The sequence below is a fragment of the Schistocerca americana genome, chromosome 6 (genome assembly GCF_021461395.2).
Source record: "Schistocerca americana isolate TAMUIC-IGC-003095 chromosome 6, iqSchAmer2.1, whole genome shotgun sequence".
NCBI lineage: Eukaryota > Metazoa > Arthropoda > Insecta > Orthoptera > Acrididae > Schistocerca > Schistocerca americana.
Genome location: NC_060124.1, coordinates 527,538,172 through 527,553,100, shown reverse-complemented (window position 1 = coordinate 527,553,100; position 14,929 = coordinate 527,538,172). Strand labels below are relative to the sequence as shown.

The following is a 14,929-nucleotide window of genomic DNA, read 5'->3' as shown; positions in this document are numbered from 1 at the left end:
ACAGTACAAACAGTTATGGTGGTGTCTCTTATTGGGGAAATTAGGAAGACTCAACATCATACAGGTACTGCAGTCTGAAGCAGATCCACATCCCTCAGGGTCCATTCACACCTATCACCCAAACATTCTATCATCTTTATAATGCACCATCCAACAGCGAAAATTTAAGAACTATAAAAGCTCCGCTAACTTCATCCAATAGATTTTTACCTCATCTCTCTTCCGATATATCTGAAACGAATACCGTCTGCATGCCGGCACCGAGCATACGCGGCGATCCTATTAAATATACAGGTATTTATCCATTGGAACAGGTTGCGAGTGATCGACGTCGCTTGCACAGACTGGTGTAAGGTTTCATCACCTCTATAGTACGAGAACCATCTCCCACAGATTAAAACTGTGTGCCCGACCGAGACTCGAACTCGGGACCTTTGCCTTTCGCGGGCAAGTGCTCTACCATCTGAGCTACCGAAGCACGACTCACGCCCGGTACTCACAGCTTTACTTCTGCCAGTATCTCGTCTCGTTCGCAGAAGAGCTTCTGTAAAGTTTGGAAGGTAGGAGACGAGATACTGGCAGAAGTAAAGCTGTGAGTACCGGGCGTGAGTCGTGCTTCGGTAGCTCAGATGGTAGAGCACTTGCCCGCGAAAGGCAAAGGTCCCGAGTTCGAGTCTCGGTCGGGCACACAGTTTTAATCTGCCAGGAAGTTTCATATCAGCGCACACTCCGCTGCAGAGTGAAAATCTCATTCTGCCATCTCCCACAGGTTATCAGTCGCAGGAGAGGCTCCCTGTTTCGTTGTTTGATACACCACTTTCCCTGCTGTAAAACGCTTTGTACACTGCCATACACTTTTTTTTCTGCCACGACTTCGACATCTGTGTCAGGTTCTAAACTGACATTAACTAGATATCGCTGGTGTAAATCATGTTGGTGCTGCTGATCCAACAACACATCCACACACTGGGTGATTGAAATAAAAGAGAGTCACAACACAGGGGAACTGGAGCGTTTCCAAACAGCTCTCCAAAGGTGACTGACGATCTCTACATTTAAACTCATCATTCACAGTGAGGGATAGCTGATGGCGCTGTGTTCAATTTGATTGATTCCTCATATTGCTGCCATGCATGCGATCACTGTTTCAGTGTTAACCATCCCTGGAAGGTGTTGTCTCCTCCACCAAGACTCTTTCTCCATCTCAAACAAGCGATGTCAGTCGGTCATTATGTGACAATCAACAGCGTACCAGTGGATCGTTTGGATGGAAAGGACGCCGTCGATGTACTGTCATAATAAGCATCATAGTTGATGGTGCGATCAATTTTAGCAATTTTATCGTAATTTCAACACCGACCAATGATGCGGCAGCATGCGTACCAATTTCTGTATCGTCGCTAAACAGCCTCTTCACTACTTTGCGAGTACCATCGCGAGTGTAAGTAGATGACTGAGCGGTACGTTCATTCATTGTTAATTCTCGAACGTACACACCAAAGTATAACAGACAGCGATCTTTCTCTATGTGGATGGGAGTCGTAGGGCATTCTCGCATTCTTAGAATAAAGTTAGGGACCGAAAGATCTCCTCGCATTGTCTCTGACTATTGCTCCCTGCAGCACCGGGACCGATTTAATCTGCAGCTGACCGGAAGTAGACCGCTACATTCCTCGTTTCGAGGAGGAACAGTGCGAACCAAGGCTGTATCTGCTGTCCCACACCCATCCAGGAGCACAAGCTTTCTCCAAAAGCGCGAATGTCGAGGAGGTTAGCGCCCCTTATCGGTGTATAGTAGATATGAGTCTGTTGTTGTGCTATAACTGACAGTTAGGAACACGAATCGAGGGGCTTCTATGCATGATGGAGCTCCAGACAGACAGAGTTTGTTGCATTTTACGTAAATCAACTGCGCTATCAATTCTAAAGTATTGTTCTGGTGTCTGGGGTCATTACCAAGAAGGTATTGGAAAAAGAGAGAACGTAAACACATGCACTGCTAAGGGTACAAGGTTCTGCACTTTAAACACACTATAATGTTAGATCGATACCGTTTCCGACCTATTAGTCGTATAGAATGTAACGCTGTTACTATCAGAATGTAAGAAATATATTTCCAGCACATGACATACATTCTCCTTGCACGTTTCTCTACGATAAACTACGGTGACAAACTGTAAAATGAGAAACTACTTCCATAAAACATCTATTCCTTGTGATACATGTACAGCATAGCTTTGCAGAGGTGTATAGCCCCCACTATTCACATCCCATTATAGTTCAGAAATTATACTATGCTTGCATCAGTCGTATATAAAATGATCTTTAGTAATGGAGAATGCTTCTTAGAAAGAAAGAGACCAACGCATAACAGCCGTGTTTGACATGTGAAATTACACATCATGCCGCCACCTACTCTGTAAACAGGACATCTGACAAGCAGATGTATACATGGGGATTGTAGTGCCGATTAATGCGACGTACTCCATCCCCCTGTACCTCATAAACACCTGTTGCTAACTTAGAATCACCGCGGTTATTCGACGCGCAAGTGGCCGAAGTGGCGTCAGATCGAAAGACTTGGACCCGGTGAACGGTCTACCCGACGGGAGGCCCTAGTCACACATTTCCATGCGACAGTTATGAAACTGAAGACCGATTTTATGACCAAGATAAAACACTACCAGCAACTCGTGTGTGTGCCTGTAGACTCAAGACCGCTTTTTATGCACGGTGACGGTAACATAGTTGCTACGATCATGTTTTTAATAGCGCAGTTCTTACACGGAACGTATGGTGTTGGTCATAGAATCCCTCTACGGTCAGCTTCCAATGTCGTTCTGTCGTTTATCAATAGTGTTCCTCGAGAGGAACATCGTCTTCCCTCCACGGATTCCCATTTGACCTACCTGGTGAGTGTAATCCGACTACTGAAAAAAAATCTTCATCGAAACTGATTTTCATGATCGATTTAATTACTTAGCCTATCAAGTTGATATCAATGACGTGGCGCCTAGAGTGTATAGGAGATGGCTAGGGCACCACGGAGTGATTCTTGACAGGTGCAAACTGACTTTCATGATCGATTTAATTACTTAGCCTATCAAATTGATATCAATGACGTGCCGCCTGCAGTGTGCAAGAGATGACTAGGGCACCACGGAATGATTCTTGACAGGTGTTTCTTTTTTTTAAATTGCGAAGAAATCTTTTAACGAAATTTCAATCTCCCACCTACACAGGGCGAGACAGGCTCTCACAATTTGTTTCGTAAACGCTGGTATGATATACCATTGCTTTGGTAAAAGGGGACCTGTCATAGTGTACAAAACAGCTACGTTCTCTTGAATTTTAGCTTGTTGTTGTCAGATGTAAAATGAATGTGTTTCTTTTTCTCCGACATGTGAGCCAATGGTGTGAAAGATTGTCTTAAATGTCTGTATTACACACGTGCATGACAGTTCATTTACAGACACTGAATGCAAGAGACGCTCTCAGGCCATGTAATTTGTTCAACAAGCTGAAAGAAATTGCTTATATTCTCGCTTATTCTTTACTCCGATGATGGTTTTGAGTAACCAAAAACGTTCTGCTGTGATCAGCATTTTTGGCAGCAAAATAGTCAAAGATTTTCTTTCTGATTTTACACATGGTGTACATGTCTCTGCTGACCATTTGTGATCGGTGTTGGTGTACTTCGTTGGACGTCACAAAATTATGAGGTGAGAATTTTATCCCGCAGTCGAACGTAAAAACCATACCCATTTTTCTCATAAAACTAAAAGAAAATGGACTTTGCCTGTTTACGTGGAAAGAAGATATTTATTACTGTTGCAATTTTGTCTTCCTTTTTTTAATACTAGGGGCGGCTATGTCATTATACTTAAGATGAACGCCGAGCGGTTCTATGCGCTACAGTCTGGAACCCCGCGACAACTATGGTCGCAGGTTCGAATCCTGCCTCGGACATGGATGTGTGTGATGTCCTTAGGTTAGTTAGGTTTATGTAGTTCTAAGTTCTAGGGGACTGATGACCCCAGTAGTTAAGTCCCATAGTTCAAAAATAGTTCAAATGGCTCTGAGCACTATGGGACTCAACTGCTGTGGTCAGTAGTCCCCTAGAACTTAGAACTACTTAAACCTAACTAACCTAAGGACATCACACACACCCATGCCCGGGGCAGGATTCGAACCTGCGACCGTAGCAGCAGCGCGGCTCCGGACTGGAGCGCCTAGAACCGCACAGCCACCGCGGCCGGCAGTCCCATAGTGCTCAGTGCCATTTGAACTTAAGATGAACAAGTTGTACTTGAGGCAGCTGTCCTTTTACCTACTATTGTTTAGTTGACTATACACACAATTGTCTCAAGGCAGTTGTCATATGACGGAAAGCTGTGTGCTGTGGACCATCTGGTGCATTCTCCAGATGGTAGAACTTGTGCTACTGTATTTCCCTTTTGTGTCACCTGAAATGCCACATATCACAAGTGACCTCAAAGGACCTGGTGAGGTCTGCGGCTGTAGAGCTGCAGAAAAAGGGCGGGCAGTGGGGGGAGCGAGATGCTCTGCGGAGCAGCTGCCCGTTTGAAGAAACATGTGTCTTCCCAGTGGATGGATGGGGTAGGCGGGGTAGAGGGCGTTGGGGGATGGCGTGATGGGAAGTGAGAGGGCCTCGGTTTTCAGCAGTTTGTGATTGTACATTGAGGAGAACGCACGTTCAACTATCACCCCCTCTGCAGCCCTTTAGGACGACGATTTTCCCCAGTACATGTTCTGTATTATGACCCATTCATTACGAGTGCTTTTTTTTTTCACACAATTTTGAATTATAATTACAACAGTGATGCATTTTTTTATCATCAGTTGTGATAGCGTGTATTGGCTTTGATTACCTGGGCTGTAGGATGGTTTTTGAGCAGGCATCTGTAGCAAACTCTGATAGTGTATGCTTACAGGTAACACACTTTTTAAACTCTTCTCTGTCCGACACCAGCATCTCATCAGTTGAATGCATTTGCCACCAAAAAGAATAAAGGTAGTATCTTTCACCTCTGCCTTTTTTCCACCAGCTTGTAGGTGAAGGGCAGAGTTTGAATATGTCTGTCACTACTTTCAAGTGGTATTGCGAAATTTTTTCACAGCCAGATAACAATAGTTGTATGGTGCCGCCAATTTTTAAGTTGTATTGCGCTTTTATGCCGTCCTTGTGTAGCACTATGCATATAGTTGAGTAATTAGGCCCAATTTTTGTGATTAATTACGTAATTAGGATCGACCTTTGTGTTAGTTTCCGGACCAAAATAAATAAAGTACACTAACATAACCCTCCTCGCCCGCATCTGGACAGTTTCCATGTGTTGGGGAGTGCACTTGGGCTTTCCATCCAGTAGAATGCGGGATGGAGCCCCGGAAAGGACACCACCATTTTTAATTTCCCATCAGTTCCAAGCGCCTCTGGTGGCATAATTGTGTTGCGGGGGTTACATTAGGGCTTTCCATCCAGGAGGGCCAGAGTGCGAGTCCCGGAAGGCGAACCACCAGTTTTAATTTCCCGCCAGTTCCCGGGTGGGACATCAGCACAGCCATGGGGCAAAGAAATTCCCATCAATATTCGATATTTCCCGCCAATATTCGAAATTCCCACCAATAGGGTAGGTTCGGGGAGAGTTGGAGGAGGGGTGCAGGAAGAGAAGGGGGCTGGAGTGCACGTGCAGGCTGATAAAAACACGTGACGTCATCCAGGTGGGCAGGGTAGCGTGGTCGGCGACACGGGTGGGTGGGGGCGAGGGTGGGCGGGGACACGGGTAATTAATTGATAAATTTAATAAATTTGCATATCAATTTGATATCAAAAGTGGACTGACGACCCTACCTCCCATCTGACCGTACTAGTGTGGTCATCCATGTGCTCTTCAGATGACTCACGTACACTACGAGCTGAGTGACACATTGTATCGTCCTTTCTGTGGATGCCATTGTGCCGAGAAAAAATAAAATTATTGTAGGGGTGGACTTGGTCCCCAAGGATAAATGCACACTTGTGATTATCCATTATGCCTTTCAGAATGATGACATGGGCCAGGTAATGCCACGAAAACAATCCGACGATTGTTCCAGGGTGTCTGCTTTCAGATGTTGCACACCGTACACGCCAATGGCTACGGGTCCAGAGGACCATAGAACGTCATTCATCTGAAATGGCCTCCTGTCGCCACTCAATGGATGTCCAGTTGCGCTGATGGCGTGCAAATACCAGCCTTCATCTCCCATGAATAGCAGTCAGCATTGGTGCAAGAACCAGGCACCTGCTCCGGAAGCCCATACGCAGCAACATTCGCTGAGCAGGCGTTGAGGAGATCTTGTTGGTAGCTGCTTAGTTTATCTGGGCGGTCAGCTGCTCAACAGTTGCACGTCTCGTCGCTCGTACACATCTCCACAGCCTTTGCTCACCACTGACATCTATGGCCCCTGGTGCATCACGTTTGCCTCGGCGACTGTTTTGTTGAGCGCCATTTTACTTGCACGTTATACTTTAACCACGAGACATGCGAAGAGATTAATACCTTAACTATTTCAGAAGCGCTTCCATCCTTGACACGAAAGCCCATGATCGTGCCCTTTCGAACGTCAGATAAATCGCTCCATGTCCGCATTACGACATCGACTGCTCCGTTTTCCATGTCCTCCCGACACTCTTTATATAAGCTTCACTGGGGGTGGTGCCAACTTCAGTCCGTGAGTGGTTATTAGCACGCTGACATCGAACATAGGCGGTGGTTATATTAATGTGACTGGTCCATGTAGATGTCCGTCCTCTGATGTATTGCGAGGTACAGCGACGGTCATTATTTTCTGATGAGTGTTCACTGTACATCGCAGCCGTTTCAGGATTAGTTCACCTCATGTCCGGTGAAAGGCCACAATGACAAAGAAATCAAAAAGAAAAAGAATGTATTTGTGACTGGTTAGCTATTAGTCGTGAGTTGTTGAATGTGTATCTGCGAGGAGAGAATCATCGTTCACCTGAAGGAAGAACTAATTATTTAGCCATTATTCCTTCTGTAGCCATTTGTTCACCCTCATTTGTCTTTTTTTCAGCGATGGAAATTCCGTCGCTGCATTAAAATGGCGTAGCTATTGCTGGTTGCTAAAGACAAAGACAATGGATGAAACAGAAAGATATCTAAGAATGGAGAAACTCGCTTAGGACCTGAAACTGAGTAAATAGATAAAGCGGAATGCTTTAAAAATGGTTAAATTATTGAACTAGTTGAAGAGGAGAGCATCACATGAAGATATACAAAGGGCTAACACCTCAGGAAGCCATGATTTGTAGAACTATGTCACCTCCAAAGAAAAATGTAAAAGGTAAAATAAACGAATCGTCCCAGTGCCGAATGTAGAGTTTGTGTAGGACTCATGTAGAGAGTGAGTGTAGCCCTCTTAAAGGTAATAAACTCGTAGGTGTCATCCTGAGACGTACTACTCGTCCTTCTCAACACATCTTTCAGTAGTGCTTAGAAGAGAGCAAATGTTATCGCAGTACATGAGAATGCGTCCACTCGGTGACAGATTTGGGGCATCGCAACCCAAGTAATGATAGCCGCGTCAAGCAGAGCCCTTTTGGCCGCGGCACACCCTAAGAGCAGCATGCTATGATGGAATGCACACTAGTGTATCACAGAATGATGAGATTATTTTTGGGATGTTGGAGTTCACCGTGACGTAGAACGTAGAAGAATTAAAGGTGTACTAGGTAACTGAGGAGGTGTGGCGATTTCATGAGCTGCAACAGGATGTCTCTGTCTTTAGCAACCAGCAATAGCTACGCCATTTTAATGCAGCGACGAAATTTCCATCGCTGAAAAAAAGACAAATGAGGGTGAACAAATGGCTACAGGAGGAATAATGGAATATACGTGTGGACAATGATGGGGATTACCATTCAAGCACTTAATAACAGCGAGTGGTGAATGTGAATGAGATACATTTTCGAAGGTTAATTTGACTGTCCTGTATGCATGGTCGTTAGAGACTGCTGATGTTCGGCCATTTATTAGTTTTACTCTGATGTGCGCTTGTTTTGGATTGTTGGTTTTTGACTGAGTACATTACAGGTTCTGTGTATTGTGTATTGTGCATGTAGACCGCTAAATGGGGGAAAGTTAATGTTGCTTCTCCTACAGTAAAAGAGTTACATAAGGACTGAAGACGTACCATTCGCTACCAAGGGCATTGATTGTGATTAATGAGGTGTGGTAGATCTGAAATTCTTTGCCGTTCACTGTAACACTTCCGTTACTAGGAATGGGGTGACTGAAGGGCTTGTAGTTTTGAACGATGGAGGTTTGATCTGGATGTTCGGCAGTTTAGTTATTTCAGTGTTCTGTGGGCTTTATTTTGAATGGTTAGTAGGTAGGCACTGGGTGCAGATTTTTGATTGACAGAACAAGGTATTTTATTGTGTTACTTGTGGATATTTTAATAGTTATTTTTGGTATTGTAGACTGCTACATAGAAGGAAGTTTGGGTTATTCTTATTGTAATACACAAGAATCTCGTTTATCCGGCCCTCATTAATCCAGATTTCCGGGTTATCCGGCTTCATGTTTTATTTTCCTTTTTTTTCTTTTAAAGCGATAATATGTGGTATACAGCTGCTGCTGTATGGTATATGTATAACTGTTATGTTGAAACCGCAGGTAGCGTGGAGTAGACTACTGTTACTAGATCAGTGCGGATCTGTTTCTTAAGGAGATAAGAATCTGTACCGTTTTGAGTGAGCGTAAGTGAAATTGCTTCGAAGTGGAAGAAAATAGCTGTTTTGACAAACCCCCTTGGTGTGTGTAAAATACAGTGTGTGTATGTGTGATTTCCTAATGTTTCTCCACGACTGAATTCTCATCCCTAGAGATTATTTAAATTACAACCTACTCCTAGGGATTTCCACAAAACGCAGTATTATCTTGTAGTTTCACCACAGTTTACTACATGAAACCAACCATTTCTATCGGGATGCTACTAGATATGATTGATAACTTGATACCACAAATAATCTATTCCCAAAAAAGCATGTAGAGTGCTCAAAATTGTATAAATATGAAGTACACAATGTTGGATTCGAAACTGGTGAGACATTCTGTATGTTTGACTTTCCTTAGACCTCGCCCCCTCCTCTCCGCCCGTTATTACACGGACACGAAGTTGGTGCTACAGAAGAATGCTGAAGATTAGATGGGTAGATCACATAACTAATGAGGAAGTATTGAATAGGATTGGGGAGAAGAGAAGTTTGTGGCACAACTTGACCAGAAGAAGGGATCGGTTGGTAGGACATGTTCTGAGGCATCAAGGGATCACCAATTTAGTATTGGAGGGTAAAAATCGTAGAGGGAGACCAAGAGATGAATACACTAAGCAGATTCAGAAGGATGTAGGTTGCAGTAGGTACTGGGAGATGAAGCAGCTTGCACAGGATAGAGTAGCATGGAGAGCTGCATCAAACCAGTCTCAGGACTGAAGACCACAACAACAACACGAAGTTGGCTCAGTGTGATCAGCGGTGAACAACAGAAGCACTACAGCCCGATCCTCACTTTCAGAAAAAACTCAGTGGACAAGCAGACGAAAGTCAACACACGTATTGTGAGTGTGTCCCTCTGCCAAACCGGAGTGCGAATATCGCCTAGTGAAGTATGGACAGCAGTTGTACCGCACCGAAGTTCTGCTTGTTGGAGCGTTGGCCACTGTGTAGATTATGCACGTGGCCTGCCTGCAGTACTCTGCCTACATAGTGGATGCAGTCTTGCCGTCCACCAACTGCTAGGGTTGAAATTACACCATTACTAGACAGAACACGAATCAACGTTTCTGACTGCTCACTATCCAGGAAAAGAAATTCGATTCAAGTATTCTCCCTTAAAGAAACGCATCAGTATGTGTCGCTGGCAACACTTCTCGAAATCTAACCGTCACATTCTCCCCTGTGGCTCCCACCAGGGAAGTCTCTGGGTCGATCCCCAGAGGGAAGTGCCTCACCACGCCCTACCTCACTCCATCCTGGACATGCGGTGTCTACATTAGCACTCGGATGACGAATCCCAAAAACATTACCTCTAACTACGTGGGTCATGAATGTAAAAGTCAATCACTTGAAGCCCATACTAGGATTTCCTGGAGGTTTCGATTTCCCCTTGTACATTCTTAGCACTCCACCAATCAAATACGTGTATCTGCTTTGTAGCGGGAGGCATGGGCTGGTGCTTCCCATGAAAATATTCCTCGGAGGTCAGTTTGCGACCATCGTTTGCGACCCCACACAGTCCTTCCCACTAAATGGATGTCTTTTCGCCTTGTCCCACTCCTGACGCCCTTTCTGCAGGTACACTATTCTGAAATCTTTCCTGTTCCACCTGAGTGCAAGAATGCAACCTCCCACTTGCACTGTTCATACTATACGGGTTCTGTGGCCTCCAGCATTGTAAACCCGCCTTCTCGCTCTCCTCTCTCTCAGGGCAGTAAATGTCCACTCCTGCAGAACATGACAAGTCTCTTCCCCTTTTTAACTGATAGCAGATTCTGAGGAATGCATAGCCCACATCACCGGTTTTTTCAACCATCATACTTCTCACTTAAATGATGCAACCCTCCACGAATTCCTCTCCTGTGCCAACCTCTTCATATCAGAGTAGCACTTAAAACCTACGTCCTCAATTATTTGCAACATGTATTCCAGTCTCTGTCTTCCTCTACAGTTTTTGCCTTCTACAACTCCCTCTAGTACTACGAAAGTCATTCCCTGATGTCTTAACAGATGTCCTATCTTCCTGTCCCTTCGCCTTGTCAATGTTTACCGGATATTCCTTTCTTCTCCGATTCTGCGCAAGACCTCCTTATTCCTTACCTAATCAGTCCACCTAATTTGCATCATTCATCTGTAACACCACATCTCAGATGCTCCGATTCTCTTCAGTTCCAGTTTTCACCAGTCCATATTTCACTACCATAGAATGTTGCACACCAACCTCACATTCTCAGAAATTATCATTCTGAAATTAAGGCCTATGTTTGATACAAGCAGACTTCTCTTGGCCCTGTTTTTCAGTGCTAGTTTGCTTTTGATGTCCTCCTTACTCCATCCGTCGTTTGTCAATTTGCTGCTAGATAACAGAATTCCTTAATTTCATTTACTTCGTGACCATCAATCCTGATGTTAAGTTTCTCGCTGTTTTCATTTCTGCTAATTCTCATTACTTTCATCTTTCTTCAATTTACTCTGAATCCATATTCTGTACATATTAGACTGTTCGTTCTATTCAGCAGATCATGTAATTCTTTACTTTCACTCACGATAGCATTCTGTTAGTACTGAGTTCTAATTAACTTCAGACATGCAGTTCTGCATAAATTGTTGAAACGTGATACTACCCGTTATAAGCTAGTAAAATGATTGATAATAGGATTGTGCATCATAAACAACGATCTGCTTCACAAGCTGCGACATGGTCGCGAATTGAACAGTGATAAGAAAATAAAGTAAATTTCCTTTACTTCACGTCTTGGTCACAAATTTTTATATCATCAGACTACGGGTTTCGGTCTATAATGACCCTCATCAGATCTAAATTACAATTATATATTAATACCTTTAGCTGCTGACGGGCGTGGTGAGAATGTGTGCCCCGAACGGCCCGAACCCGGGATCTCCTGCTTACATGGCAGTCGCTCTATCCAGCTGAGCCACCGAGAGCACAGAGGATAGTGCGACTGCAGGGACTATGTCGCGCACGCCCCCCGCGAGACCCACATTCTCAACTTATATGTCCACACACTACACTCGCGGAGTCCCTACGCAACACCCTCATTACTCGAAGAAGACATTCTTACCAAGTCCCGTAGCCGGCCGCTGTGGCAGAGCGGTTGTAAGCGCTTCAGTCTGGAACCGCGCGACCACTACGGTCGCAGGTTCGGATCCTGCTTCGGGCATGGATGTGTGTGATGTCCTTAGGTTGGTTAGGTTTAAGTAGTTCTACGTTCTAGGGGACTGATAACCTCAGAAGTTAGGTCCCATAATGCTCAGAGCCATTTGAACCAAGTCCCGTAAGAGTTCGGGTAATATGTGTGCATCGGCACAGAAGAGGAAGGTCATGGCCGATATTGCCAGAACTATATACTTATATGGATATGGTGTCTGTTCTTTCGGACATGTCCCAAAGAACAGAAATCATATCCCTAAAGTATATACTCTTCAGATCTGTTTCATAAAAACAATGATGTGATTTAAGTATAAATCGAAAAGAATATATAGAATATTAAATATATGGTGACAAAATGTTCCTGCCTTACAGGGGAATGCAGTGGCTGCATCTGGTAGAATATTTCCGGATTATACATATTTTTGGTAATACAAATTACACACATCAAAAAAAGTTTTGCATCACCTCGGTTCCGAGAGTTCCGGAACCTGTACAGAAAATTGAACTAGAGATCAACATAAACATTATATCCGCCCTTTTTATTGCTCATGAAAACCACACATTGCATGTTGTACCACCATACAGCGACGCCCTCAGAGGTGGTGGACAAGATTTCGTGCACACCGGTACCTCTAATACCCAGTAGCACGTCCTCTTGCAATGATGCATGCCCGTATTCGTCGTGGCATACTATCCACAAGTTCATCGAGGCACTGTTGGTCCAGATTGTCCCTCTCCTCATCGACGATTCTGCGTAGATCCCTCAGAGTGGTTCGTGGGTCACATCGTCCATAAACAGCCCTTTTCAATCTATCCGAGGCATGTGCGATAGGGTTCATGTCTGGAGAACATGCTGGCTACTCTGGTCGAGCGATGGCGTTATCCTGAAGGAAGTCATTCACAAGATGTGCACGATGGGGGCACGAATTATCGTCCATGAAGACGAATGCCTCGCCAATATGGTTGTACTATTAGTCGGAGGATGGCATTCACGTATCGTACAGCCGTTACGGCGCCTTCCGTGACCACCAGCGGCGTAAGTCAGCCCCACATAATGCCACCCCAAAACAGCAGTGAACCTGCACCTTGCTGCACACGCAGGACAGTGTGTGTAAGGCGTTCAGCCAGACCAGGGTGCCTCCAAACACGTCTCCGGCGATTGCGACACTCATCGCTGAAGAGAACATGATGCCCATCCCGAGCGGTCCGTTCGGCATGTTGTTGGGCCCATCTGTACCGCGCTACTTGTTCTGGTTGCAAGGATGGACCTCGCCATGGACGTCGGGAGTGAAGTTGCGCACCGTGCAACCAATTGCGCACAGTTTGTGTCGTAACACGATGTCCTGTGGCTGCACGAAAATCATTATTCAACATGGTGGCTTTGCTGTCAGGTTTCCTCCGAACCATAATCCGTAGGTAGTGGTCATCCACTACAGTAGTAGCACTTGGGAGGCCTGAGCGAGGCATGTCATCGACAGTTCCTGTCTCTCTGTCTCTCTTTCATATCCGACAACATCGCTTTTGTTCACTCCGAGACAGCAAGCCGATGTGGCCGAGGGGTTCCTGGCGCATCAGTCCGTAATCGCGCTGCTGCTACTGTCGCAGGTTTGAATCCTGCCTCGGGCATGGATGTGTGTGATGTCCTTAAGTCAGTTAGGTTTAAGTAGTTCTAAGTTCTAGGGGACTGATGACAGATGTTAGGCCCCATAGTGCTCAGAGCCATTTGAACAATTTATCACTCCGAGACGTCTGGATACTTCGTTTGTTGAGAGCCCTTCCTGGCACAAAGTAACAATGCGGACTCGATCGAACCCCTGTATTGACCGTCTAGGCATGGTTTAACTACAGACAACACGAGGCTGGGTTGTGTTGGGTTGTTTGGGGAAGGAAACGAGACAGCGACGTCATCGGTCTCATCGGATTAGGGAAGGACGGGGAAGGAAGTCGGCCGTGCCCTTTGAAAGGTACTATCCCGGAATTTGCCTGGAGCGATTTAGGGAAATCACGGAAAACCTAAATCAGGATGGCCGGACGCGGGATTGAACCGTCGTCCTCCCGAATGCGAGTCCAGCGTCTAACCACTGCGCCACCTCGCTCGGTCAACACGAGGCTGTCGGATACCCTCCGTCTAATAGGCACTGCTAATGCGTGGTTGTTTACTTCTTTGAGTGGGTATAGTGACGTCTTTGAACAGTCAAAGGGACTGTATGTGTGGCAATATCCACAGTCAACGTCTATCTTTAGGAGATCTGGGAACTGGGGTGACACAAAAGTTTTTCTGATGTGTGTGCATCAAGTCCCACCGTGCCCAGACAAGCGAGATTCTTGTGTAATTGATTGAGCGGTAACATTGGTTGCATGGATTTTGATTCCAGTTGGAGAGGTGTCTTATAGTCACGTTGGTAGTTGTCTTTCGTGCTTATTGTGTGTGTATGTGTGTGTGTGTGTGTGTGTGTGTATGTGTGTGTGTGTGTGTGTGTGTGGGCAAAATGTGTCCATCACTGTACGATGTACAGACTCGAATGACTTGGTGTGTGTTGACTGGCTGTTGCGGTCCTTTACTGTTCTTGATATACATTGATGACTTACCATTCCACATTGATGAAGATGCAAAGTTAGTTCTTTTTGCTGATGATACAAGTATAGTAATAACATCCAAAAACCAAGAAGTGAGTGATGTAATTGTAAATGATATTTTTCACAAAATTGTTAAGTGGTTCTCAGCAAGCGGAATATCTTTAAATTTTGATAAAACACAGTATATACAGTTCCGTACAGTAAATGGCACAACTCCAGTAATAGATATAGACTTTGAACAGAAGTCTGTAGCTAAGGTAGAATTTTCAAAATTTTTAGGTGTGTCCATTCATGAGAGTTTAAACTGGAAGCAACACACTGATGGTCTGCTGAAACGTCTGAGTTCACCTACGTGTGCTATTAGGGTTATTGCAAAT

At 44.9% G+C, this 14,929-nt stretch overlaps 1 protein-coding gene across 1 annotated transcript in view; it reads left to right on the top strand.

Annotated features, from left to right (window-relative positions):
- Positions 1 to 14,929, top strand: part of LOC124619602 — a 1,257,865-nt gene that overhangs the window by 1,240,114 nt on the left and 2,822 nt on the right. The window lies entirely within an intron of this gene.